We start from the raw sequence: 27040 nt of genomic DNA on the forward strand, positions 1-27040 counted from the left end.
TGTCTCTCTTTTTCTCCAAATCATATGTGTGGTGCTTATACGGTATTTAGTTTATCCTTTACACACTTTGCTATATTCAAAAAATTGGGGATATACAATTCATATATTCTTCTCCCATCATTTACGAAAATATCATAAATACTTTTCCACTGAAGTAATCCTTATTCCATTACAAATTTTTGGATGATATGGTTGCTTACAAAAAAAACAGTATTTACATAAAATCCTGAAGAATTACCTCTGGACAAATTCACTTTGTGATTTTTGTGCTCTTACTGTGCTGGTATAAATTTCTCCCATTACAAACTGTGAAACTGAGGTACTAAAGACAATAATTCTATATTCCTCACTATCCTTACAACTGTAAAAATTTAATTATTCTGATAAGAAGTAGTTTCTCTTGCATGAATCATGAGGTAGCGAAGGTCTTAGACACAACATAATTTTCTATTTGAAGAATTGAAAAATACAAAAAGTCTGCTCTGTCCTACCAACTAAATGGGCACAGATTATTTTTTTGAAATTCAAATTGTAGTGTTTTCTGAATTTGATTTGTCCCCAAGGAAATCACTATAAGGATTATGGTTAATGATACAAAAAGATTTTTCCCCTAAATCACATTTTATTCCTGAGAAGAAATTGTCACCAGTCAAGTAACAACTAAAAGTCACATACAATCAGGGCATATTCAAACCAACAACCAGAAGTTTAGAAAAAGAAAGGTAAAAAAATAGTGTCTCCCTTTTATCAGACATCTGAACAATTCAGATATTCAGTTCTTGCATGTAATAAAATAGTGGATGCTATGATTTAATCATTATAGCATGTCTAGATAATAAAACTACTAGTAATTAAATAACTATGATTTACAATCATTCCCTTTGAGGTTTTGTTCTAGGAGTTTATTTGCAGTGTTTGTTAATCACTGTTCTTTTTTAGTTCTATAGGACAGTATACCACATTTCCATCCATATTACATCTGCTACTCTCTCTAAGCCCCTCCCCCAGAGCAGACCACTCAGTTTCCATAGTAACTACTACAAAAGTATTGCACTTGGGGTCTCAGGAAGGGAGAAATAAAAGCAGAAAAAAATGACTCTATCTGGGTACTTAGAACATAAGACATTTTCCTCGTTTCGGGGAGCCAAGAACTTTTTCTGCTCCCTTTGGAAAGGTATTTACACAACTTTTCAGAGTAGCATTTCTAGACACATAATACCCTCCTCTCTGGCCAATGGTAAGAAATTCCTCTTTCATCTTCCATGATCGTGACTGTCCAAAATGGATCCAGGTGTGTACACATGCGTACCCCTTCCGCCCACCACTCATCCTTTCCTTTCTGACAGCAGTGCCTGCTTCAAACAAGAACCAAAAGCTTTGTAAATAGCTTATAATAATAACTAAATGCACCCATTGGTCTATTCAGTCCATGATACGTAATTTGAGATTTCCTGTAAACATATAGCATAAATCATACCTCAATAATTGGTGAGAACTTTTCTTATTTGGATTGATTCTCTTACCTAACTCTAGAGATCACTTATTTTTGTAACTGGGAAGAACGGGATCCCCTTGCTAAGAGTAAGAAAATCCAATAGCATTTATTCTCAAGTTCACCTTTCAGGTAGAAATACCTATTTACAAAAGTTCTTTCTCCTGTAGTTACAGAGGTTTTGGAAATCTGATCCAGTAAGCCAGGGTGGTGTCTGTGGGAAGGAAGTCTGAGCCCTCTCTCCCTTTTTAATATGAGAATTCGAAAGCAGTGGGGAAGTGATGCTGGACCTATCACAGCATTGCTAACAGACAGCCTATTACAGTATTTAATAAAAACAGAAACAGCATGCCTATCATAGGCTAATAAATCCTACCTCCTGCACGCTTTAAAAACAGTATGAAGCAGCTTCAACGGAGCTTCCGACAACTAATTTTAAGCATGGCTGTCTAGCGTGCCTGTCACTCCTATTGTCCTTCCAAACTCTTTCAGACATTTTGAGCAAGGAGTATTAAAGCTATGAGTTAGCAAGGGTTGTGACATTAATGGTGTACAAAGGCTTTAGGCACGAGAGGTAACGATGATTACCGTGGCTACTTGGAAGACTGCACTGGATCGCTGTCATTAAAAATTAAGCGTGGCTTTTGAGGAAGATGTGACAACTACCGGAGGTAGGATTTGCATGTAAAACAAAGGAATCTGTTGCTGTTTCCGTGCTTTTTGTTTGCTCTGTGCTGTGTGGGTCACGAATTGCAGCCAGGTGCGGAGTGAGGAGCAGGAAGGGGAGTGGGAGACAGACTGCTTAGAGCAAAACACAGTGGATAGTATTATGTTTTATGTCAGAAATGCCTCGAGGAGGAACCGGCTCCAGGCTGGCTCGTAGCCTGCTGAGTGTGCATTCCACGTTGCTTTTCCCATCGAGTAGAATGCTTAGAGGTCACGGAGAAAACACTTTGCTTCCTATTTGTGGTGCCAGCGGGGTGAGTGGGAGGGTTGAGTGAAGATTTTGGCGGGTGGGAGGCATAAAGGTCCAAGAAAAATAAAGAGGAGGCTCCTGAAACCTGTTAGGTAAATATTTTAGTGCCATGGTCAATGTGCTTTCGTACTCAGAGTGTGGTTTTTGAAAGGAGAAATTGGAAGATTGTGACGGATTTCCCTCAAAAAGAACTATTTGGGGTTTAATCTATCACAGAAGAAAATTGGGTAGTACCTTCGTCCATCTTGCATATTGAAGGGCTGATCCACACTGTTTGTATTATTGGTTTTGCTAAAGGAGATTAAGAGTTTTAGACAGAAGAAGGGGTTTTCTCTCTGTGCCTGCTCTTGCTTTTGAACAACTGCCGGGGCTGCAGATGTAAATGTGATTCGTTAGAGGTTATGGTCTTGACGTTTTTACCCTTTTTTTTTTTTTTAATGAACAGCATAAAAGCACAATTCTCCTTGAAAGAGGAGAGGGACAGTTCGGTTCCAAAGTCCAGTGGGTAATGAGTAGGTTTGCAGAGGCACTTACACAGATTTGTACTTTATATGGGATTGGTAGAACTGGATCGGAAAAGGAAACGCCAGGAAATCACAGACTGAGATCTTTGAAGCAAAAATGTAATGATCAGAAACCTGTGTTTTCCCAACTTGGTCTGTGGTGCAACTTTCAGTCTTTGTCATTGCACTTGACCCTCACTGTGAAGTGGTAGAAACGTAGTGAGCGAATCCTCAGTACTGTTTTCTTATTTCTCCAATGGACTTCATGAACTCCAAGATGTAAAGATATCATTTTCTATTTTTAAAAACTCTGTGTTCTTATACATTGATTTGATTACATTGAATGGTAAAGATGTAAAATATGATAGCATTTTTTGTAAAAGAATGTAGTATTCTTCAAATAAGTTTACAACTTCAGTATTAATGCAGATTTAACTAGAACCAAAAGTGAAAGACAATTACAGTATGTTCGTTTTCAGCTAAATAGTGGAATTAAGGCTAAGTGGGGCTTTTGCTTTTCTCTGATGCAATTGAGTTTGTGCATTTGTGAGCTTCTGGGTATATACTGCTATTCTCATGCAAAGTTGAAATCACTGCCCCATAGCGGGTGGCATTTGTGCCTGAAGTTGTGTGTGTCTGCTTTTCATAACAGTGTAATGGATGTTACTGAACCAGCTATACTCTCACGCTAAATCTCTTATGTGACCCAGTGCACATATCCATGAAAGGACTGTGTAGGATTCCTGGTGCAATTGATGACTATGGCATAGTTTTCTGCTTTTTTGTGGCCAGTGGATGCGTGACCTTGACCTTGTCAAATCCCATTCTCTAGCCAATTGAGCTCACCAGTCAAAAACCTATCTATAGAAGGAGAGAGTTTGAAATATACAGAAACTCACATACACACACATATTTTACTTGGTGAAGGCAGAAGTTTACAAACGGATATGATTTCTACTGTGTTTATTAATTTTAGGAGGACTTTTATTGGCTTTGGTCCTACCAATATCTTCTGAAACTAATCAGATCCAATACTAACTTTAAAGGTAATTCGTGCCATCAAACTTGTCAATGGGAGAAATGATCTTGCTGTGATTGTGCTGTTAGCACTTTACTGGTAAACACAGAGGATTTTTCAAAATTTTCATGGACTTATGGAAAACGTTGCTATATGAAATCTTACTGGTGTATCTTGATTGTATCCCCCACAGAAATGAAAACCAGAGGAGAAAGATGATTATTTTCTTGTCAGCTATGGAAAAAAAAAAAAAAGCCAAGCCAAGTAATTTAGTCAAACAATCTACTTAGTGTCACAAATTAATCTCACTGCCCATTTACATTGGTAACCAAATCATTCCCAGACATTCTTCCCTAAAGGTTGCTGCTATATCTAGTAAAGAAAGCAATCCCCCAGCTATACAAGAGGAAAATCTGGAATCCATCCTGACATAAAAAATAAGCAAAGCTTGAGTCAGTATCACTATCTTAGTCCTCATGGGCAGCACAGTCACCATATCCGTCACCACAACTGAGAGTTCAGAGTCATCTTGTCCTCTGTGTCTCATACACACACACTGTCGCCATCCCTCTTTATTGAAAGACATGGGACAGGACAAGACATTTCTCACACTAACACAGTCTTCTCTCCAATCTTCTCCCTTCTCCCACCCAAGAATCTAAAATGAATATTCAAAAAATCCATGATATTATATCAAATAGAAAAGCAGACTACAATAATGTACATACGATAACCCTAATGTTGTTAGTATGCATGTGTGCATGAACAAAAAACTAAAAAAGTGCACCAAAATGTTAACAGCAGTATCTCATCAATGGGTGTAATGATAAATCCATTTTGTACTCTTTATTTGCACTGTTGCTAAAGTTGTCATTTTTCAAAGATCATGTAGTATATTAATAATCACAAGACGGTATATCATGAAAGTTTATCTGTATTTCCTTTTCAAACCACATTGCCATCTTTGCCCATTATCTTACTTCATTCAGATCATTTGTTTCACCCCAAATTCCAAAGTGATTTCTTTGTCCAAGCAAGACTGAGCAGAGATGCCATTCCTTGGCCATGGCTTCCTTGGATTTTTTGATAGATATGAGAAAAACAGCATTATCTTTCCTTAGATAGTGACTCAAACCTCTTCACTCAGGTTTCCTACTAAAGGAGAGAGAGAGAGAGAGAGAGAGAGAGAGAGTGTGTGTGTGTGTGTGTGTATAATTTCTACTTGCTTTATGAATAGATAAGTTTTAAAAACTGTCTTTCTGATTCTCCATTATCTGCTAAATATTAAAATGTTGGAGTGTATTGTATCACAACTAGAAATCTCTTCTTTATCTACACTTACCTCTGAATGAGTCAGATCCAGTCATTAAATTTTAGAAACTATCTATACACAGTTTACAAATTCCAATCCTTAAGCTAGACTTACTTTCCAATCTCAGACTTACATAACTTCCTACATAACATTTCCACTTAAATGACTTACATTTACACTTCACATGTTCCAAATCAAATTTCTTAATTTCCACACAAAATATCCTCCTTCCATATTTTCTCTATGCAGGTAATTGGAAATTCCATTACTCCACTTGCCCAGAAGAAAAATCTGGGAGTCTTCTTTGAAACTTCTTTGTCCTTCACATGTCATAGACAATCCTGTCATCTCTACCTTAAAACTATACCTAAACTGTACGTAAAATTAAATTTCCACGGCTGACCACCAACTCCCAGATTATTGTCTTTTTTCACAATCAATCTCTTTGTCTGTCTCCCCTCTGCTCCTATACACACATCTAATTACATTTAATTCTATACCCAACACCAGTGATCATATCAAATTGAAATTAAATCATATCCACTGCTGACAAGCCTCTAGTCTTCCCATCCAGCTGCAGACAGAGGCCCAAGCCTTGCGACGGCCCACAGGCTGTGGAGTTATCTGGCTCTTCCTACCTCCTATGTCACCACAGTCCTGTTCCCATTTCACTTAGGCCACAAGAGCTTCCTGGACTCAAACCCGCAACACACTTTAAACCTTCAGCCCTCCACTTTGCTGTGCCTGCCATCCAAGAAACTCTTCCCCTAGGTAGTCATTTCACTTTTTCAGGTCTCTTTTAAAAAGTCACTTTATCAGAGAAGACTTCCTTGAAAACCATCTTTTAAAACACACCACCGTGCTCACTTCTCATTCCCAGCCTGTGCCTTCTTGTTCTCTACAGCACACTATAATATCCCTGACAGGTTACAGGTCAAGTATCCCTTGTCCTTCTTCCCCCTGCTACAATGTAAACCTGATGAAAGCAGGGATCTTGCTTTGTTCCCTGCTGTTCTGTAGCATCTAGAATAGGTCTCTTATATAGTAGGCACACAATAAGCAATTGTCAAATGAATGAACAAGTTGTTCAACATAGGAATTGAATGTTTTCCCCCATCAAAGTTCATTAGTAGCATTAGATTCCAAGTGTAACTATTTCAATCTTAGCGTCAGAGTTCAGTGGCATAACACCCTATTGCTTTTTCCAAAAATTACAGATACTGAAACACCTTCAAAAAAGTCAAGGAAATTTATTAAGATGATTTTCTTCATCCTCTCTGCACAGGAGGGGGGAAAATCACATCACTGATTCCAATCTATGTCAAAGCAAATAAAAATTCAATTTGCCTGAATTTGATCTTATCCAGAAGATGACTTCTATTTCAAAAAGGACATCTTTACAGATCTCCTATACAAATGACTATGGATATAAACATGGTCTATATTTTCTTTGCTCTCCCTTGTTGGTCAGGGAAGGAATGACAAAACCAGTTTAGAAGTTGCAGCTGGAGTCAGTATGCCTTTCAGGTGAAGCTCCAAGTAGCTTTTATGGCAATAGGAGCCAACCAATAATAATCAATAACTGTACTATTCGTTTTCATTCTCCCTAAATCAACATGGAACAACCTCATGATCTATTTAACAGGGATGCTGTACCATTCATAAAGTGTGTGTTTTCAAGTAATGAAAGCATAATAAAATAATCTTATTGTCCAAGTTGGGTATAAATGATAATGTCCAGTATTTCTAGGATTTTTATAGTCAAAGAGGTGGTACACCATGAAAAGGACATGGCATCTGAGATAAGCACAGGCTTTAAGAATAGAAGAACTTGGTCTGAATCTGTGAGATAAGTAGGAAATCTTGGGCAAGTTGTTAAAATGTTGCTGAGCTTTGGTTTTCTCATTGGTACTTACTTGATGATGGTGGTAATCTCTACCTCTTTGGGTTAATGATTAAATGTGATCTGTGTGCCACTTTCCCATCAGAGTACCTGGCAGAGGAGGAGAAGCCTAAGCAGTAATAGTTTTTCCATCACTATTGTCATTTAATCCTCAGATCATGTCTCAGCAGTTGATATTATACTTTCCATTGAACAGATAAGAAAACTTAGGTGTGTAGAAGTTAACCAAATTGCTCAAGGTCAAAAATCCAGTAAGCTATCACAATTTTCTCTCCCTTCAGTCATACAGACTCTTGATAAACAGAATGTCAGATGAACCATCTTTAATGTATTTAGTGACTGAAGGCTGCCAGTGATTAGGGGACTCTTTTAAGGGAGAAATTGAAGAAGAGGCTTTTCCCCTGCTGTGAACAATAGGGGTGCTTTACATCCTCCTTCCTTTGACAAGACATAGGCTGGAACTTCCATGAACAAACTAAGTGAATGGGAAGTTGCAAATTAAGAAACCTCCATCTCTAGACATGCAGGATAAAGGAACACTGGAACCAGCTTCACATTTATGAACACCTTAGTTTGTGTATCAGTCTTGTCTGTTTTCAGTTGTTTAGCTTGCTGAGCTTCCTTCTCCTCTGCAGAAATGCAGGTAGAAATAGCACATAATTCATGGGGTCACGGTTTAAATAAAATCATCTAGGGCTAGGTGTTAGCATAAACTGAATACATACTATATATTATCTATTTGCACTTAACTACCATTATCTAAGATGAAACCGTGAACATCAATTGCATGACACCGAGAGATTTTGTTTAAAAATCACCTTTGGTTTTTGTTTTATTTTGTTTTACAATGCCGGGCCTCGCACCCAGGGCCTCGCACCCACTAGGCAAGGGCTCCACCACTCAGTCACATCCCCAGTCCTCCTCTACCTTCTACTTCTTGGTATTGCATATCTCCAGATTCATTCACTAGGCATAATTTGAGTCATTAGCATCAATAGAGTAGTTCAAGGCTATGGAGCAGCTGATCAGAACCAGAGACAGATTTTCCTAAAATATGTGATGTTGGCTCATTTCTTATTGGACCCCAAAAGAAAGAAGTAATTCTGGAAAAATCAAGGAAAATGTCTGCCTCCCTGACATACCAAACCAAATTTTATAGATACAGGTACTGGAGACAAAACTTTAACCAAGAACCTTCCCTCAGTCTTGTCAGGATCCAGTTTTAAAATTTCGGGCCTCTTCACTCTGGCCACATTCTTGCCGCTTTGGCCAGATACATGCACAATCATACAATGTGACTTCAGTGTGCAATGTGCATAAAAGAGGCAATTAGCATCATCAATTATTCCAGATTTAGCTTGACTAATTTGTGAATGCAAAGGGTGTTTCATTTAATTGCCCAATAAAAATCTCAGTGCCTCCAATTAAACTATCAAGAAACTCTCAAATACTGATCAACTACATAGGTGAACTTTTCCTTCAACTCTGAACATCAGCCTGCACCAAATAACTTCTTGTATTTTGAATCCCTGGAGTTTCGTTTCTGCAGCTAATGATTGTATTCTTGTAGAGATTTCCTTTAATATTTCTCAAATCTACTTCTGTTCCAGCAACCAGAATCAACAGTAGTATCTCTCCAAAAGTGTGGGTGCCATTGTCATAAAAATGTCACAGTTTAAAGGTATTTTTTTTAAATAATCTTCATAAGATATTGCACCTTTTGTTCCAAGAATGCCCTCTGCATAATTCCACCATGGCCTTATCACACGGTGCTGTGGTCTTTGGGTCATTTATTTCTGTCTTTCTACCCACCATATTAAACTGTAAGTCTCTGGAAAGTTAAGAACTGTGTCATGGTTGCTACAGTACAGAGCAGAGTTCTTGTAGTAGTTAGTGTTCAATAGGTTTCTTGAACAAATCAGTGATGTGCATACTGGATTTCTCAGTATCCAGTTGATGTAAAGAGGGTAAAGGACCATGTGGACTAGTAAATCACACACCTCAGAAACAGGATGCTAAGTGGGACTACCTTATAATAATAAGCCCTGGACCTGCTCTCATTCACCTGGCCTCTCACCTCTTTATATTCTCTATCTATAACAGATGCTCTTTCTGTTTTCTCTTCCTTCCTCTCTGCTGTTGGCCCACAGACGCTACCCTATCTTTCTAAAGCACATGGTGGGAACTTCACTCCAAGCTGCCTTGGAATCTGACAGCTCAGATAGCAAATGCCTAAGCCCCCTCCTCATCAAAGCCTGGTGACAGATGAGCCAGGGTGAGAATTTCAGCTGGGGGTGGGGGATAAGTCAGCTGTCAAGATGTCAAACCTGCGGACTTCTCAGGGAAGAAAGAGAAGGTGGTTGGAATGCTGGACAGGAGGACTTTGGTTTACATTTGCCAGCATTAGAACTAAATGGGGAAAATGTCAGATGAATCCCAACATGCAGATTCCTTGTCACCTTGGTGTTTCCCTTGACTATGAAATTAAACCTCCAAAAGACTCTGGACATGGGAGTTCATTTTCAGTTTTCAATAGATTCACTCAATAAATAAAAAAGAATAGTTAAGCAAGGGCTGTGTAAAACTGATATGAAGTATATGTGGTAATAGTGTACTGGAATATAAAATATGTACATGTATGATTACGTGAATGGTATGAATCTACATCATGCACAACCATAGCCATGAAATGATGCACCCCATTTGTGTACAGTAAATTAAAATGCAGTCTGTAAAAAATAAAAAAAATTTAAAAATGTAACTAAAATTTTATAGTATAGTTTTGAATTCAGATAAACAATTATAAACTTTCTGAGAACAGACACTGGTTTTGTAACTCACAGCTGAAAAGAATTCTGCTAAACATATACATATATATATATATATATATATATATATATATATCTACATTAATATATATTTTTAAAAGTAACGGTTTTAAATATAGAATGTTCTCTTCACCCTTCCCTGAGGCAAGGCCATATTAGAGAAATTAGGTAAATATTTTCTCTTCATTTACCAAGCTACTTAAATGGGTACTTAATGGTCTAGAAACCACATAAATCTTAATTTCATAGAATCACTTTGTGCACTATGGTGTAAGTGGACCTCTTATGGAAGAGGAAGGAAGAGGAGCTCACTCCTGAGTCCTGATGTTACCTGTTCATTACTGGATCATACTACTTACAGGCATTTCCATGATTGGAAATAATTTGCAAAAACAGTCCTTCTAGAATTCCTACAAAGGTGGACTCAATTTAGAAACTTTTCAAAAATCAAGTCCTTACTACGCCACTTGTGTCTAGGAATTCCACTGAGGTGTGAGATATAGTTCAGGACCTTATAAATAATAAGTTCAGTTTTTAATCAGACTTTTTGTTTTCATTCGATTTTTCACTGGAAAACTGGTCAAGGTCAAGTACCCGACTCTATAACTCTGATCCACAGAGGCAAAATATCTTTCTTAGTGAAACTCTGAGAAAGTTAAAAATAGCCATCGATTCAAATGCAAATCTAGACTCTTTCTTGCTGTGCATCAGATGCAGAGACTCATTCTGGACATGCTGTATAAGCCAGTTTATGAGAAGGAGAAAGAGCAGTTGGTAGCTCTCACTCCTAAGTCCTTAAGGTCCTGAGTTTGGTTTTGCATAAGCATTAGAAAATTTCAGGCCACATGAAGAATATGTGCTCCATCACAGTGAGCTAAAACTTCTTCAGGGGGATTATTTCTATAGTAATTCTGGAATAATTGATTGTCTTGGATTTTCTTTCTTTCTTTCTTTCTTGGTTTTTTTTTTTTTTTTACATCTCCTAGTATATTCCAAATGAAGAAACTAGTAGAAAAAAATAACCCGGCTTCCAGAAGAAATTTTTTTGTATAATCCAAGAGGGAAAAGAATAGGATTAGTCCATTTTCTTCCTCCCTGTGAGGATGACCAGTGACTGGATTAACTTTGGCTCCTAGTGGTTTTATTTGATCCTGTGTGGTACTTGGGAACAGCCTGTGAGGCTGTCTGTTTAGACAACTTAAGGTAACTATTTGCTTTTAAAATATAAAAATAGAACAGCATAGGAGCCACTTCTCTGTTGGAATAAATCTAAAGAACTGTTGAGAGAGAGAAAGTGTATAGCTAAAGGATGGTTTAGATAACATATTTCTAAATTTAAGAAAGTATTTTGAAGGTAGAAAAAAAAAAAAAAAACGATATCCCTGGTACAGACAAAACCAAGTAGCGAATGCCTATTATAACATGCTTCTCAATCTACTAGGTCCATTTCCCCATTGACAATTGGTTTTGGTAGCTGCTGAACTGAAACTAAAAAAAAAAAAATGGTATAAAGGAAACAGATGTGCTCTGATTTATATGCCTGTGTGAGACGTTGTCTTCTGTGTAATTTTGATTTCAGGCATATGATGGTGGTTAGTATGTTTGGTAAAAGAAGGTTCCCTTCTGCCTATGAATGTGCTTAGACGCCTATGTTATTATTTAATCTATTCTCCATCCTGCTGTACTTTAATAGATAGTCCTCATTTCACATTTGCATTTGCTCATTCATTTATTCAACAAATATTTATTGAACATCCACTGTGGGCTAGGAACCATGATGAGTACTGGGCTTACAATACTGAGCCAAATTAGAAATAATCTCCCTCTCCAGTGATGAAGTTTATAGTCCTAGAGGAGAAAGACATTATTCAAATACTCTCACAAATAAATATACAATTACAGATGTAATAAGCACTGAGAGGCTTTTTAATTGGAGACATTAATGTAGTCAGGGGTGTCAGAAAAAGCTTCTCTGAGGAAGAGATGATGGAGATGCTAAGTGGAAAAGTGGAGAAGTGGAAAGAAGAGCAAGTGGGAAGCAGCAGGTGCCAGAGGAAAAGCTTTCCAGGCCGAGGCAAAGCATGTGCAAAGGCCAAAGCCTGGCACATTGGCTTGGCGCTTACCAAGTGGGCTGTGTGTGTGCATCCATGTTTGTGAGCTAGAGACAAGCAGACACATCTGTCTGCTGACAGAGATGGGGAGACAGAGGTAGAGACAGAGAGAGAGAGAGAGAGAGACAAAAGAACATTGAGTTTCATGCCCTTATGGAGCTTATTAGAGGGAGAAGTAATTAAAAATAATAAGAAGAAACTAGATGAAAAGAAATCCTGGCACAGAGAGAAGATGAGGACTGTTCCCTGAGGACAGGGATCATGTGTGGCTGGAGGTTCACAGCAAATGAGTGTGATTGGAGAGAAGGCTAGAAAGGCAGCAAAGAGCCACAAGGTAACATGTCACAGGTCACATTAAGGAGTTTGCCCAGTATTCTAAGAGCAGTGAAGAGCCATCAAGGTATTAAGCAGGACAAGACATCTGCTCTTCGTAAGGGAACCTCTGACTGCAAAATAGAGAAGAGCCAGAGAGGACACCCAGAAGCCAACTGCAAGGCTGTGGCAGCAGTACAGATGGTGGCAGCCTGGACAGGTGGCAGCGAATGGCAGAAAGGAGGCCAGAGGAGACGTGCTTAGAAGTCATAGCATAGAGTCGGTGATGTGAGACAGTGGACAAAGCAGAAGTGGGTGGCAAGGATTAACATGGATCCCTGGCAAGAATAACCAGATAGGTGGTGAGGTTCTGGAACAGGACTACTGTTCCCTTTCTTCAATAAGTCTTTAGAAATTGCAGTCTGTATTCACTTCTTCTGCCACACACATAGACACACACGCATGCACACACACACTTATGGTTTTTTGTTGTTATTTTTGTTTTGTTTTGTTTTGTTTTGTTTCTTGAAATCCTCTCCTCCCTTCATTTGAATTATGTTTAACTATTTAACTTCCCAGTCCCCCTCCTACCTTATAGTTCTTTCCTATTTTTTCTTTGTGGATCCTGTTTTTCCTCTTTTCCTTTTCTAAATTTTTTCAGTAATCTTGAATATCATCTGTTGCACTTGAATCCCAAGCCATCTCTCCAGCTGTGACCTTGTTCTCCAATTTGAGTCTTGGGTTGCACATTACCTAGTAGACACTTCCTTGTGGCCGTCATCTTTGGACTTCAAAAGCCAGTTGACAAAACTAAACTCTTGTCAAGACCTGATAACTCCATCCCTGTCTCACCTTTCTAGTCATTATACCATCAATCTCCCAGGTTTTAAAGTCATTGACTCCTCTTCCATCTATATACTAATTATCCTGAGTCCTGTTGATTCTTCATTCAAAGCTTTTTTTTTTTTTTTTTTTTTTTTTTTTTTTTTTTTTTTTTTTTTGCATCTGGGCCCTTTTCCTCCCCAAATAAAGACCCTGTGATCTCACACCTTGACTACAAGACAGTTTACTAACTAACCTCTTCACTTCTAGTCTGGTATTTTTCAAAGTACAGTCCTCGAATCAATTGCACAAGAATTATCAGGGGAACTTTTAAAAAAAAATCAATTCATGTGACCTGTATTTAATAGGAATTTTTGGGGTAGGACTGAAAATTACCAAACATCATAGGTAGATCCATCATCCATAAATTTTGAAAAAAATTGTTCTACAATCCTTTTCTTCTACACAGACCTTCCAAATGAATAGTTCCAAAGCATGACCTTGGTTGTGGATCTTCCCTGATCATAGACCTTTGTCTTTCACTTAACCAAGTAAATTGTCTCCCAAGACAGCATGTCAAGATCCTCCAATTTCTGGTTTCTTGATAAATTTCTAGCCTAATCTTTATTCCCCCACTTCTCTTGTCCTGGGTTGTAACTGAAGGACACCAAGGACACCGCTTGCTACCCTTCAAACATATCTATCACATACTCATGCCTCTTTCCCTTAGTCCAGGGATTTCATACATCCAGGAAAGTTTTGTTATGGTTTTAGTTTGGAATGTCCCCAAAGTCTCATGTGATGAAGGTTTGGTCACCAATACAGCAATGTTCAGAGGTGAGGCTTTCAAGAAGTGTGATTGGATCACTGACTTCAACAGTGCATTGACAACTTGATGGCATTATTGGGAGGTGGTGGAAACTGTAGAGGTGGGACCTAGTTGAAGGAGTAGTTCTTTGGGGGCATATGCTTGGAGACATATCTTATCCCTTATCCCTCTCTCCCTCCCCTACCTTCTCCTTCCCAGCTGCCATGAAGTGATCAGTTTTGCTCTGCCATGCTCTTCTGCTGTGATGAACTGCATTGCCACAGGCTCAGAAACAATAGAGCCAGCCAATCATGGACTGAAACCATAGCCAAAATAGATCTTTCATTCTTTAAGTTGCTTTTCTCAGGCATTTTGTCGCAGCTACAGAAAGCTGACTAACAGTCTCCTTCCCTTGTCATTTCTGCCTGTCAAAATTCTACCAATCTCCAATGGTCCCTTCCTAATAATGGTCTCTCATTCTCTTCCCATTTTCCCTCTTCCCTTTCTATTCATTGCCTTCCAGGACAGAAGGTACCTCTCCAGTCTTTGAACTCTTTCAATCGGTTTTACTTTTTGCTACTTAACTTACCACATAACTATACACAAATATTTTTTTATTTTTCTTTCTTCTATTTATACATTAAAAACAGGAGCTGTACTTTATAAAGTATGAGTTGACAGAAAGTTGACCAGGGTTCCAAATTCATGTCTAATGTGTGTCTTTATGCAAACCATTTACCTTTTTGTTAATTGGGATCATGTCACTTATTCTATACAAAATTGGTCTTTCATTATATCTAGCAGTGCTCTATATATTAGTACACTTTCCTTTAAGATATTGTTGTGTCCCATACTATGTTTTGCATTCACTTTACATGTCAGCCCCTTACCCATTGGATTTGTATCTGAATATAACAATGGTGTCAATTATTGCCCTGCAGAGAGAGAAGAATTAGAGAGAATTTGAATTGAAGAGAGAACAGCAACAACATCACGCAAGCAAACTATCAATCTATCTCAGTGCTGATCCTTGACTGTTCTTTTTTTTCAGAGCAGGTGAACAAACAGCAATGTTAACAATAAGCTAAAGCAAGCTGTTTTCTAATGAGAGAGTTCTGTTAAATAAAGGTCAGCAGGAAAAGCAGCAACACTCATTGTTTCTTGTTTATGGTCCACCTGGGCATCATACAAACCTTCCAAATTTCTCTCCTGTGCATTGCCTTACCAAGAGTTTACCTAAATCACATTACACTCCACCCTGGCTAGGATTTGTTCTCATTAATCTAAATACCAATGATGTTTTCAAATACAACTTTTAAGAAAAGTCTATATATTTTGTGTCCAGCTATGTTTCTCCTCCATGCACTAGGGTAAAACAAACAACTAAGACCAATGAACCCAAAGAGAATTATTTTCTTTTTTTGGTACTAGGGATTAAACCCAGGGTGCTAAACCATTGAGCCACATCCCCAGTCCTTTTGTTATATTTTATTTAGAGACAGGGCCTCTGCAAGTTGCTTAGAGACTCACTAAATTGCTAAGGTCTTGAATTTGTGATCCTCCTGCCTCAACCTCCCTAGCCACTAGGATTATAGGCTGCACCACCATGCGGGCTCCAAAGGAAATACTTAAGAAGGTCAGAGTTATGTTGTCATATAAAGACAAGTGAGCCAGAAGGAGTCCATGTAGTTTTAGTGCTCTTACTTTAACACTTCACACTTATCAGTCCAAGGAAGAGCTCTCTTGTCTGATGCTGCATTTGTTGAAAAAACAACAACACGTTGCCCACCAAGATAGTAAGCTGAAAGAAGTCCCCAATGTTTACAAAGTATTCATGAAGTGGGTCAATTCCTGTGAGTTAGGAGTGGGACAAAAACCTTAAGAAAGGCCCACAGTGCTTTGGATGTTTTAAGAGATGAGAACAATTACAAATGGAAACTAAGAAGATGAGAAAAGTCTAAGAAGGAGTCTCAGAAGTAATAGGATTTGAGTTTCTTTTTTTGCCACTAACACTTCTGTGCCTCAGTTTCTTCTTCTGATAAGTAATTCCTAGCCCATGGGGGCTTTGTGTAAGTTAAATGAAATCACATACACAAGATGACCAGCACGGAGCAGGACTAGGAGCCTCTTGGAAAAGGAGCCTGTGGTTGTCAAGGTGGGAGTGGGTTGTCTCGTCAAATCTTATAGAGTTTAAAGAGGAAGGGTTTTGTATTTTGTAATTTTGGATTTTACTAATCCAGTGGCAAAACTGGGAAAATCATTTTCCAGAAAGAGGTGAAGAGTCACACCCAGTGGGACATGGTGGCACACACCTGTAATCCCAGCTATTCAGGAGGCTGAGACAGGAGGATTGCAGGTTCGAGGCCAGCCTCAGCAACTTAGAAAATCACTGTCTCAAAATAAAAAAAATAAAAAGGGCTGGGGATGTTGCTCAATGGTGAAGTGCCCCCAGGTTCAATCCCCAGTACCTAAATAAAAAAAAAAAGAACCAAACCAGGGTACAATGGCATTAAAGTACTGAGCAGGTGGAAAGGATGCTCTCAAAGAATCATCTTCTCCCAGAGGAAAGGAAGAGTGAGGGCAGTTGACGCAGGGCCAGTAAGGACACAAGAACAGCACAACTGCTTTCAGAAGAGCTGGCAGCAGGCTTCTTGGTAGTTTATGAGCTACATCTTACCCCACTTTGTAGATGGCACACTGAAATCCTCTACTTCCTGCTCCTTCCATTCTCACAACTCGATGTGATGGACATTATCATCCCCATTTGGGGACAGCAAAACTAAAGTTAAAAGACACTTGAAGTCCTACAGCCAGTACCTCTTCCTCAGTTCCTCTGGCCCTAAACTGCAGACCACACTGCTCCACCTAACGATGGACCCAATTTCTGCCTTTGGAACCTGATTCACCAAGACATGCACATTCTCAGAGACAAGTCGGGGCAAAAACCATGCAGAAACAGTTGTTCATTTTCATATGGTCACTCAATAGCAATAAGACCTTACGAAAGTCAGTCATGGTACACATTTATAGAGCACTTTACAGATAAAGTCACTTTAAATAACAATACCTTCTGTAGCTTGCAAATCCTTATTAAATGCAAGAACTGCAGTAAGCATTTTGCATGCATGCTCTTGTTTAATGTTCAGAACAACCCTAAGACTCTCACTCCAATGTGTGATTGTCTTGCCCAAGGTACACAACTCATAGGTGGTAAAACGGGTTTGAGCAAAGGCAGCCTGACCCCCAGGCCTTCACACATCACATTTGACACCTGCTGGCTATTTGACACACTTTCTGACTAGCTGCCCACGTGCACATGCCCCAGCTGTTTAGAAATAGACTGTGAGGTCCTAACAGGGCCACGCCCAGAGCTCTGGGGAACAAAGGGAGGCAGAGGACTGGTGCACAAAGGTCTTGGGCAGCCGACCCAGGCAATCTGCTTTCCTGTGGATTAACCTCCATATTTGCTCTCTCCATACCTGTTAAGCAGATCCTGGATGCACGATGCTGGTCCTCATCCAGATGCAGACCAAGGTTTACAGATAAGATTCTAAATGGTGATGGTAAAGAACAATTTATTTGACAGTGCTCCTACCACAAATTTCCACACCAAGAAACAGTGAAAGAGAAAGAAGATTCAGGCAAATAAAGCAGAATGTTTTATAACAGATTTCACATTTTTTCCTTAACATATCCTTAAATTGTTTCTCTATTTTTCCTACAGTCTTATCTTCTGAATAACAAAACAAAACAGAAAAGCTTCTGCTTGTCTGCCACCAATATCTAAAATTCAGGTTGCAAACCCCTTTTAGATAAAATATTAATATGTCCCCATGCTTGTTACCTAATATTTTCCATAACCCCATATATATTGGTGGCACAATAAGATTTATGTTCTCATTCTTATTTTCCCAAAATTTGTCTTTATCTCATCCACATAGTATATGGGCTGCTTTCCTGTAAAATCTTTCCTATAAAATCTACATTTCCTTAGATTAGGTAGAATTGTGATCACAGTTATTTCCATTTCCATACAATATTTTGGGGTTTGTTTGCTTGATTGTTTGTTTTTGGTAGTTGTTTCAACTCAAGTAAATATAAAAATTATCTTTGCTTTTGAATTTTCTTAAATTATAGAAATTCAAACACTCTCTTACCCTGAAATTATTATAATTTGTATTCAAAAGCAACGACTTAATATGTTACACATTTTAAGCCTCAGTAGTCTGCTAGATTTGTGAATAAATACCACAGTCACTTCTGACAGCACCCATAATGGTGTTTAGATTTCTTTATTCTTTGCTAAGTATATCAGAGTTAGATGTTATCCATATTTCAAAGGCATAATAAAACCCAAGGGTTTATTACTGGTAGTGCTTCAATAAAGATAAGCAGAAAAAAGAAATGTCCCGTGAAGTGTTATCTTGGTTGGATTTTTGTCCCCTATAATGATACTGCATTAATTCTTATTCACATAAGCAAATCAATTTTAACAAAACATGAAAGTGAAATTCAATCTGAACCTTCACCTAAAACTTGAACTTCTAAATTGCTGTTTATTCCCAGTTAAGATTTATGACAGATACATAAAATGAGAGGAAACAGATTTCCTTTATTATCCTACCTAAGTGCCATCTGGCATCATGCTAGGAAAAAAAGAAAAAACAAAAAAACAAAAACAAAAACAAAAGAAAACCATGGTTGGAGTTTGTCGTAGTCTGGATGTGTTTACAAGATCCAATAAAAAACAAATTTGAAAGGTGAACTAGATGTTGGTGAAGGTAGACTTTTAGGAATGCCTACTGAAAACAGATACATGGGTAAGCCACAAGTATACCAGAAAAAGAGGGGGAATAAGACACCGAGCTCTTGGCTTAGCATAGGAATGTCATTTGTACTAAGCAGTCTGTGACCAGCTTCATAGATTCTTAGGGACTATGGAATGGTTCAGATTGGTTTTCCCGAAAACAAAACCTTCAGAGGCAAAGAGGGTAAGAAAAAAAAAAAAAAAAAGAGGATAGGTAACTGGAAGAAATCACTGAAAATCAATATACTAGGGACTAATTGCTTCAACAAAAGCTATTAAAATGACAGCTGATATTTTGGTTATTTATGTGTCAGGTGCTATACTAAGCATTTTCTATAATTCTCTTATCTCTTTCTGGTGACAAAGCTCTGTGTAGGGTTTTTAAAATCATTTATTTTCATCATTTTTTTTTCAGATGAGGAATCTGAAACAAAAAGATTTCCTGCAACTTGCCCCATATTACAGAGTTATATGTTAAGACCTTGATTCAAACTCAGATGTTATCATCCTGATTCCAGAGTCTGTACTCTAAATCACAATTACAAAGAAATTCTAAACACTAAGCATATAAAATAATAATCTTCAGATCATAGGGCTGTGGGTAAATTTGAGTGGACTTTTACTAAGAATTCAAACCTAAAATATTTATGAGCCAAATCTTGAAACTGCAATTGGTACCAAAACCCCATGCCTATTCATTATCCATTATTATAGAACAGAACTTAAAATGATAGTGACATTAAGAGTGTTTCAAAGAATTCATGTTTAAAATGAAAAAATGTTCATCTTATCAAAATAACCTAAAACCGTATCAGAAATGACAACTCCTTTCCTTTTTAATTTTCTGATGTGAGAATAGGTAACCCAAATGAAATCAATTTAACTCTCTTCTTTTTAACAACCAGTTATTGGTCCCCTTTCATGAGAAAGCATTTATGCTTTTTGCTTCTCTTAGAAATAAAGAAGTTAAATTCACACTGTTTCTATGAAATAAGTATAATTTACATTCAGAGTCAGTGGTCTAGTGAGATACTAAAGTTGATAAAAGAGATTAGAAGGCATGCTCCCTTGCCCTCAAGTTGCTTTCAAATTGGTATTGATTACTGTGCTCTAAAGAAAGCAGCAAGTTCCTAAAAGCATATGGGTGTTGTGTATGGACACAGGTCTCTGCTCTCTACAGGGGACTTTTTGTGGATATGAGTCTCATAGAGAGGACTTTGGAAGGCTGTCTAATTCTCCTTCTTCAGCAATTGGTGAGAGCATGTGACCAAATCCAAGGTCCTTGTCATTTTATCTGGGTTTTCTTAAAGACAACACCTTCAGGATAAAGAGATGCTACCAAGAGTAGACTGACAGAAAAGAGGAGCTGGCACATTGGAAGAGTATCCCCATGTGCTGGAACTGAAAGTTCCCTGCTGCCTGCTGCTCTGGTTGACTCTGCAGTTGGGAAGTTCCAAGAATAATGAGAATCCAAAGAAAAATTGGACAGAACATCCTATTCTTTTCCAACAACAAAAAGGTTCTTTGTTGTCCATAAAACTTCCCCTACCAAAAACCTCCCTCCCTGGTCCATCAACTCCCTGCATATGATACAAGATCTTATTTAATCTATTGTAATCACCTGGTGTTAAGAGAATAAGATTTTACACTTGAATTTGATCCCTGCTCTTTCAGTACTGTTGATTTGAGCAAGTCTATTAATGTTTTGAGCATTAGTTTATCCCATTTTAAAAATGGATTCTCATAATACTGATCTTGCATATTTGTTGGGAGGTTCTAACAAAACGGCATATGAAAAATATGTGTTGGTATGATGGGTGATCAAAACTAACCATTGCTATTAAAGCATATTTTATGTTCACAAGGCCCTGTGCCACCATTGTACTGTATGGTAAATAACCATTTGCACTACATTGTAGCTGTATGACTGCAGGGAGCTATTTTTATTTACTTAGTGTGTTTGTTAGTTTTTCATCACTGTAACCGAAATACCTGATAAGAACAACTTTGAGTGGGGAAAGTTTACTTTGGCTCATGGTTTCAGAGGTTCAGTCCATGATGGCCAACTCCATTGCTCTGGGCCCAAAGTGAGGCAGAATATCACGTCAGACGGGTATAGTGGAGGAGTTTTTGATAGGATGGGCACCTGCTTTCCTTAATAATTTTCCCAGGTGATTCTACTATGCATCTAGCTTTGAGAATCACCAACAATGAAGAATTGGGCTTTGAAGTAAGGCCATTTAGAAGGTTTCTTTGAGATGACAAAGACTACCTTCTTCCTTTGAGATGAGGACATCCCAATTGGGGGGAGGAGTAGAGATAAGATTAAGTAAGAGCTGAAACATTGTGAAAGAGGGACATTGAAAGAACTCACGATATGGATGGCTTCCATCTGTGAAAGTAGAAAGTCGGGAGTAGGACGATGGTTGAGTCATAAAAGAAGCATCAAACATCCTGAGCATCTCTTAGGATTTGAGCTGGGGATATAGCTCAGTGGTAGACACTCGCCTGGCATGCACAAGGCCACGGTGCCATTCCCAGCACTGCCAAATAAAAAGAATAATAATAAGAAAACCTATTAGGATTCCTCCAGGGATAAGTAAGGCAACTGCCCCATCACTGCTTCATTCATTCTCTCTCCTTTACCTCAAACCCTGACCAAAAAAAAAAAAAAAGGCAATACTGATCACTGTCTTCTTTGTTCCTCTTAGAAAAAGAAAAGGAAAACTTAACTTACAATATCAGGAAGGAGCTAGAATAATGCTAAAGCTATAGAGCTTTAGGAAAAACTTGAAGCAGTTTTATCAAGAGTAAGAAAATCTAAACCGTGGATTCAAATCTCTGTGAACTTGTCCCTGGAGGGGTCTTGGAGGTGACCTCGCTCAACTCCTCCCATTTAAATTATGAATAGACTGAGATTCAAAGAAATTCTACCATCACCAAACAGCAAGTTCGTACCACCAGAGACCCTGAAATAAAGCCTTCTGATCCCCACTCCCTGTTAGGCTGTTGCTGTACACATTCTGTTCCTGACCTGTGTGACTGAGGCTCCCAATTAGCTAAAGGGCTACCATTCTTCTGTGAGGATTTATGAGAAAATACATAAATTGTTTTCAGCTCTTTACAAGAGAGAAAAAAAATTGTTCGATTTCTTCTTTATTGCTATTACTTGTGGACTGGAATGAATTCTTAAAAACTTCTTATGACTAATGTGAAGTTTCCCGTTTTAAACTAACCCAATTTTAAATTGCACATAGAATACACAGATAACCAACAATAATAATTCAGTTGCCACACTCAGTATTTTGAAATCCTAACAAAGGGAAAAAGGGAAACTTTTCAAGCCTACAGCACCAGCAAAATAGAGCCTGTAAAAGGGTTTATTCTAGGTAATTAAGAAGCAGTAGTGCATATAGGGACAAGATCACTGGGTCTCCCCTGCTGCCTGACTGGAGTGTAAGAACAGTGATTTAACTGTGCAAAACAAGATGAATGAACTAGATCACCTCTTAAGTCCCTTTCATGTCTGACTTTTATATTTTAGTTTTTGCCATCACTCTTCTACCAAAATTTCTAAAATGGTAAAAACAATCTCATGAATTATAATTCCAAAGATTTTTTTCAATTATAAATAAATTTATGTCTCAACTTCAGATGCTTTACCTGCAAAACCGGGGCATGTTGGAGTAAATATTCTACACCCATCTCTGCACTTCAGTGGACTTTTCACTACCTTTGGTTGGTGGCAGTAGGCAAGTTGCTATTTACCTTACACGGTTGAATGCTCTGTCCCTACACTCTGCAGTGCCAGGGTCGGCACTGACCAATGAGCTCAGCTGTATCATGGCACAAAGGTGGCTGAGCAACTTTCACTTATCCTTCTTTTCTCCTATCCAAGTGTGCAATGTACTGTTGCAGTCATCACAGGAGCCCTGGGGGCATGCTGAGAGAGAGAGAGAGCACAAGGAAGCCGAGAGGTAAAGCTCTGTAGGTAAGCTGAATCTCCCAGAGATTAATGCGGTTATTTCACATCTTTTCCTTTAAACTAGTAAAGGAATTGATGATTGCTATGCAGACAAATGCTACACTTAAAGAGAATGATATTGGGTTGGATTTTTCAAAATATGACTGTAAGATTGAAAACTATAGAAAATGCGATGTTTCCTGGCTTTGGGACAATCTATTTACATGACTGCAAACTCAGGAGCAGAGAAGTACATGAGAACTTGTGGGAGTGCTTTCTTTCATAAGGAAGTGACTCTTTTTTCTCAGTTGGACTTAGGGTGTTTTACTAATTCTAGTGTACATTTTCTTATATTTTTATAAAATGGAGCAGGGTTAATTCACAAGTCTTGGTTTCAACTCTAATGTATTTGAGTCTTGTGATTTTTCTCAGCCTTTCAAATTTTCAATTATTTTACTGTCAGAATATTCTTCTGTTTGATAAATTTTCTAAAAGAAGCTCTGTCTAGACACGCAAACTGCATGAGAGAATGGATACAAAGATCTAGATGACTAGAAAAAATCCTCTTAATTGGCTGTTTTAGTCAACAAGCCCTGAGTCTTCACTGGTTTTAATTATACAAATACAATATGTAGTTTAGAAACTCTAATTAATTTTGCAGGCATAGAAATTGTTTCATAGAAACATTTAACAACACTATTATTTTATATGGTTTCTTCTTCTTCTGAAAATTAGATCACAATATTTTTAGTGATGAGAAAATGTGTACAAATTCAAACTGACAGCAATTCACAGACCCCTAATATTCCAATATGCTCTGGTGTATGTATGTCACATGCTTTGCAAAATGATTATTAATAGCCTGGCTGCAAAATTGTTTAAGAAACATTTCATTTCAAATTAGCCATGATTTATTTTCTCAGATTGTACAATGAATTAAGTTCATTTTCCCTCCTCATATTTAGTTTGCCCTGATTTTTTTTAAAGGGAATATGTATGTAAAGAAAGAAAACTGCAAAAACAGAAAGCAAAGAAAGCAAGAAGAATGAAAAAGAAAGAATTTGGCAAATAATTAGTTCATGTGATTATCATAGATCACCTAATAGAGTATTTCAAATCTCTCCAAAATACTTCAGAACCTTGGCTCATTTTCTTTCTCTGAGGGACTAACTCATTGGCGACAACAGTGTATAGACTGTCCAGGTGGGAAAACCAATCAGGAGGCCTTTGTCTGAGAACCTGAGATGAACAGGAAACACTGAGAGTCAAAGGGAGGTGACTTCTATCCAAGGATACTTCTCAAGAAACAAATAGTTCATCATTAAATGGAAGATAACACCCAGGGAAAGTCATAGATATCCCCTACTTCAACCTCCCTATCTAACCCTTAGGACTCTTCTTCAAAGGTTGAGATTGATATTATAGGCAAATGGGCTCCAGTGAGCTACACAAATAGATCAATCAAACAGTAGCCCATCAATCTATAACATTCACATATTTCAAGATCCAAAGCCAAAGTTCTTCCTCTAAATGTGTTAAGGTAATTGGCTTTGCTCTGCAGTGTGCTTTGGAGATAGAGATGTCACTGACATAAAAATGATGAAGGGTTTAAACTTTTGCTAACATTTGTGAGAACTATGTGTCAGACATGTGCTAAGCAATTTCTGTCTTGTCTTTTCATGCAATCTTTAAAATAACTCGATGAAGTAAGTGCTATTTTTATCCTCAGATGTGAACACTGAGTTTGACCAGTTACTTGCCCAAGAGAACAGTTAGTAAATAACAGAACAGATGCAAACCCAGCACAGCCTGACCTCAAAATCAGCCCTTGTCCACGACACTATACTACCTCCTGAGGAGCAACACTGCCTTTTCCCCCAGATGTTCATGGACTCTCTGAAGCTCACAACAGATATTAATTATCTGAGGCTAAAAGTTATGCCTGTATTGCCTCTGAATCCCACAAGTGCCAGGGTAGTGCCAGGCACAGAGCAGGTACATGAGAAATACCTACTGAAATAAATTCACAAATGAAAACTCTTTGTTCTAATGATTTATCATCTCACTGTGCTATGAAATTAAGTATGAATCCATAAATTTAGTCATAAGGATAATGTTATTTGAACAGGAACAAGATGGCATATGAATAATAGATTCCAATCTATTAAGCACAGAGCTACAACAACAGTTTAACAGGATAATGCAAGGATTATTATAAAATCTTAAGAGATTACTGTAAGTGGTGCATGATCCCCTTCACTATCAATAAAAACAAAACAATGCTGAGAAACAGGCTTTTTATTTGCTTTTACATGAAAGACGTACCGGGTTGTGTGACCAGAGTTAGGATACCCAGGTTCTGTTCTTGATTCTGACACAAAATGCCTCTATGACTTTTAGTAAAAGGTTGACCCCTTCAAGTCTAAATCTCCTCATAGTTAAAAGTAGGGGAGGATCAGATTAGATGATTCATAAGGTCTTTCCCTCTCTAAAATCCACTTTGTAATAACAGTGCAATAGATTCCTATGTTAGTGTAGCTGGAAATGCTCAATGCACTTTTTAAAAATAAATTTTGTAAATGATCTCTGTCAGAAGAGCCAAAAGGTACTTTATGACAAAACCCAGTAGGGAAAGAAAAATAGTATTCTTTTAGCCACAATTTCCATGATGTACACCATACATGCAAGGCCAATGACACAAACAAATGACAAAACCATCATCAATGCACAACACAAGACCAGCCATGACATGATAAAGAACATGGTAGGATCCACAGAGTGAATCAGAGGAATTTCAGGCATTTCTTAGAACTTTCCCATACAGTCACAATCTTGATTGAACTTCCTTGAATTCAGTTATCCACTTTGGTGTACAAAAGGTCAAATCTAAAATACTGTCACCAGGACTTACCACAATTAAAATTAGAGACAGCTCATGTACACACACATATATATGTCCTACTAACATCATATATATTACAATTTTATGTCTGCAGACCTGGGAAGCCCCAGTACTGGGACCTCTGCCCACCTCTCTATTAATTGTGTTATCTGATTTAACTAGTGTAATCTCTCTGGATCTGGATTTTTTTTTTTTTTTTCATCTTTAAGAAGAGAGAGTTGGGTCAGAATTGTTGACTAGATCTAAAATAAGTGATTTTATTGCATTACAAAAAATACTTCAGTTACTGTGATCACTTGCTGCCTTCTATAGAAAGTAGTTACTGATAAGTGGAGGGTCTGTTGTTGACTAAGGAGATAACAACCAGCCTGGCACAGTGAAGCCAGTCTCAAATTGTTCTGCAGAATTAAGGGAAAGTTGAGATTCCCAGTGAGAAGATTCTGGGAAGAGAATTCTGCCTCAGAAAAGAAAGAAAAAGAAAAAGGGTTTTAGCTTAGTGGTAAAGTGACCTTGGGTTTGGTCCCCAGTACCTCCCCACCACAGCCCTGCAAGGAATGTGCTATTAGACAAATCTGACTTGGCAATATTGATAGCATGATACCCTGAAGAACCTCTTTGACAGAGCTGTGGCTGACCAGATTGCGTCTAGATTTCAGTTCTGGACATGTCACTTTATAGAGATCTCAAACTCAGACACCTTTGGAGATTAAACTGAGTGAAGCTAGAACAAAGCAATGAGTATAGATGGAAACTTGGGGCTGGAGAGGGCCTGCCATGCAGAAAGGCACTCAAATTTCTTTTTCTTTTTCTTTTTTATTTTAAAACAAAACAAATTAAAATGACATTGTGCCAAGCAAAACACATCTGGACCAGAATGTCTTAAAAGAGTCATCAATGAATCAAAGGACATTCAGAGGAGAGTGGTCAGGATGTGAAATAACTCACTACCCAGTAACAAGGGGAATGATTTTGTGAACTGAGATCTATAATTTAAGAAAAAGTATATCTAGTGGTTTTCTTCAAGGTATTAGAGGATTGTGATACAGAAAAGGTATTAGAAATGTTTTATCTTCCTTTAATGAGTGGAGCCAGAAAAATAAGGCAGACATTAAGGATTAAGTGAGTAAATATTTGTAAAGTACACAGAACAGTCTGCACAGAGTAAGCATTACAGAGCTGTATATTAAATAAAATGAGATGGACTTCAGATTCCATGCTGTCCAGAGCTTAAATGAGTTGTCTCCATGGTGGGTAACTGGAAGGAGAGCATTCATGAAGTGGT

At 38.0% G+C, this 27040-nt stretch overlaps 1 protein-coding gene across 1 annotated transcript in view; it reads left to right on the forward strand.

Moving 5' to 3' along the window:
- Positions 1-1880: 1880 nt before the first annotated feature.
- Kcnmb2 (potassium calcium-activated channel subfamily M regulatory beta subunit 2) overlaps positions 1881-27040 on the forward strand; it is a 237430-nt gene continuing 212270 nt past the window's right edge. Inside the window, exon 1 of the mRNA XM_047565056.1 lies at positions 1881-2163. The gene's annotated coding sequence lies outside the window, so the exon portion shown is untranslated. The remainder of the gene's footprint in view (positions 2164-27040) is intronic.

This window comes from Sciurus carolinensis, chromosome 9 (genome assembly GCF_902686445.1).
Source record: "Sciurus carolinensis chromosome 9, mSciCar1.2, whole genome shotgun sequence".
Lineage (NCBI taxonomy): Eukaryota > Metazoa > Chordata > Mammalia > Rodentia > Sciuridae > Sciurus > Sciurus carolinensis.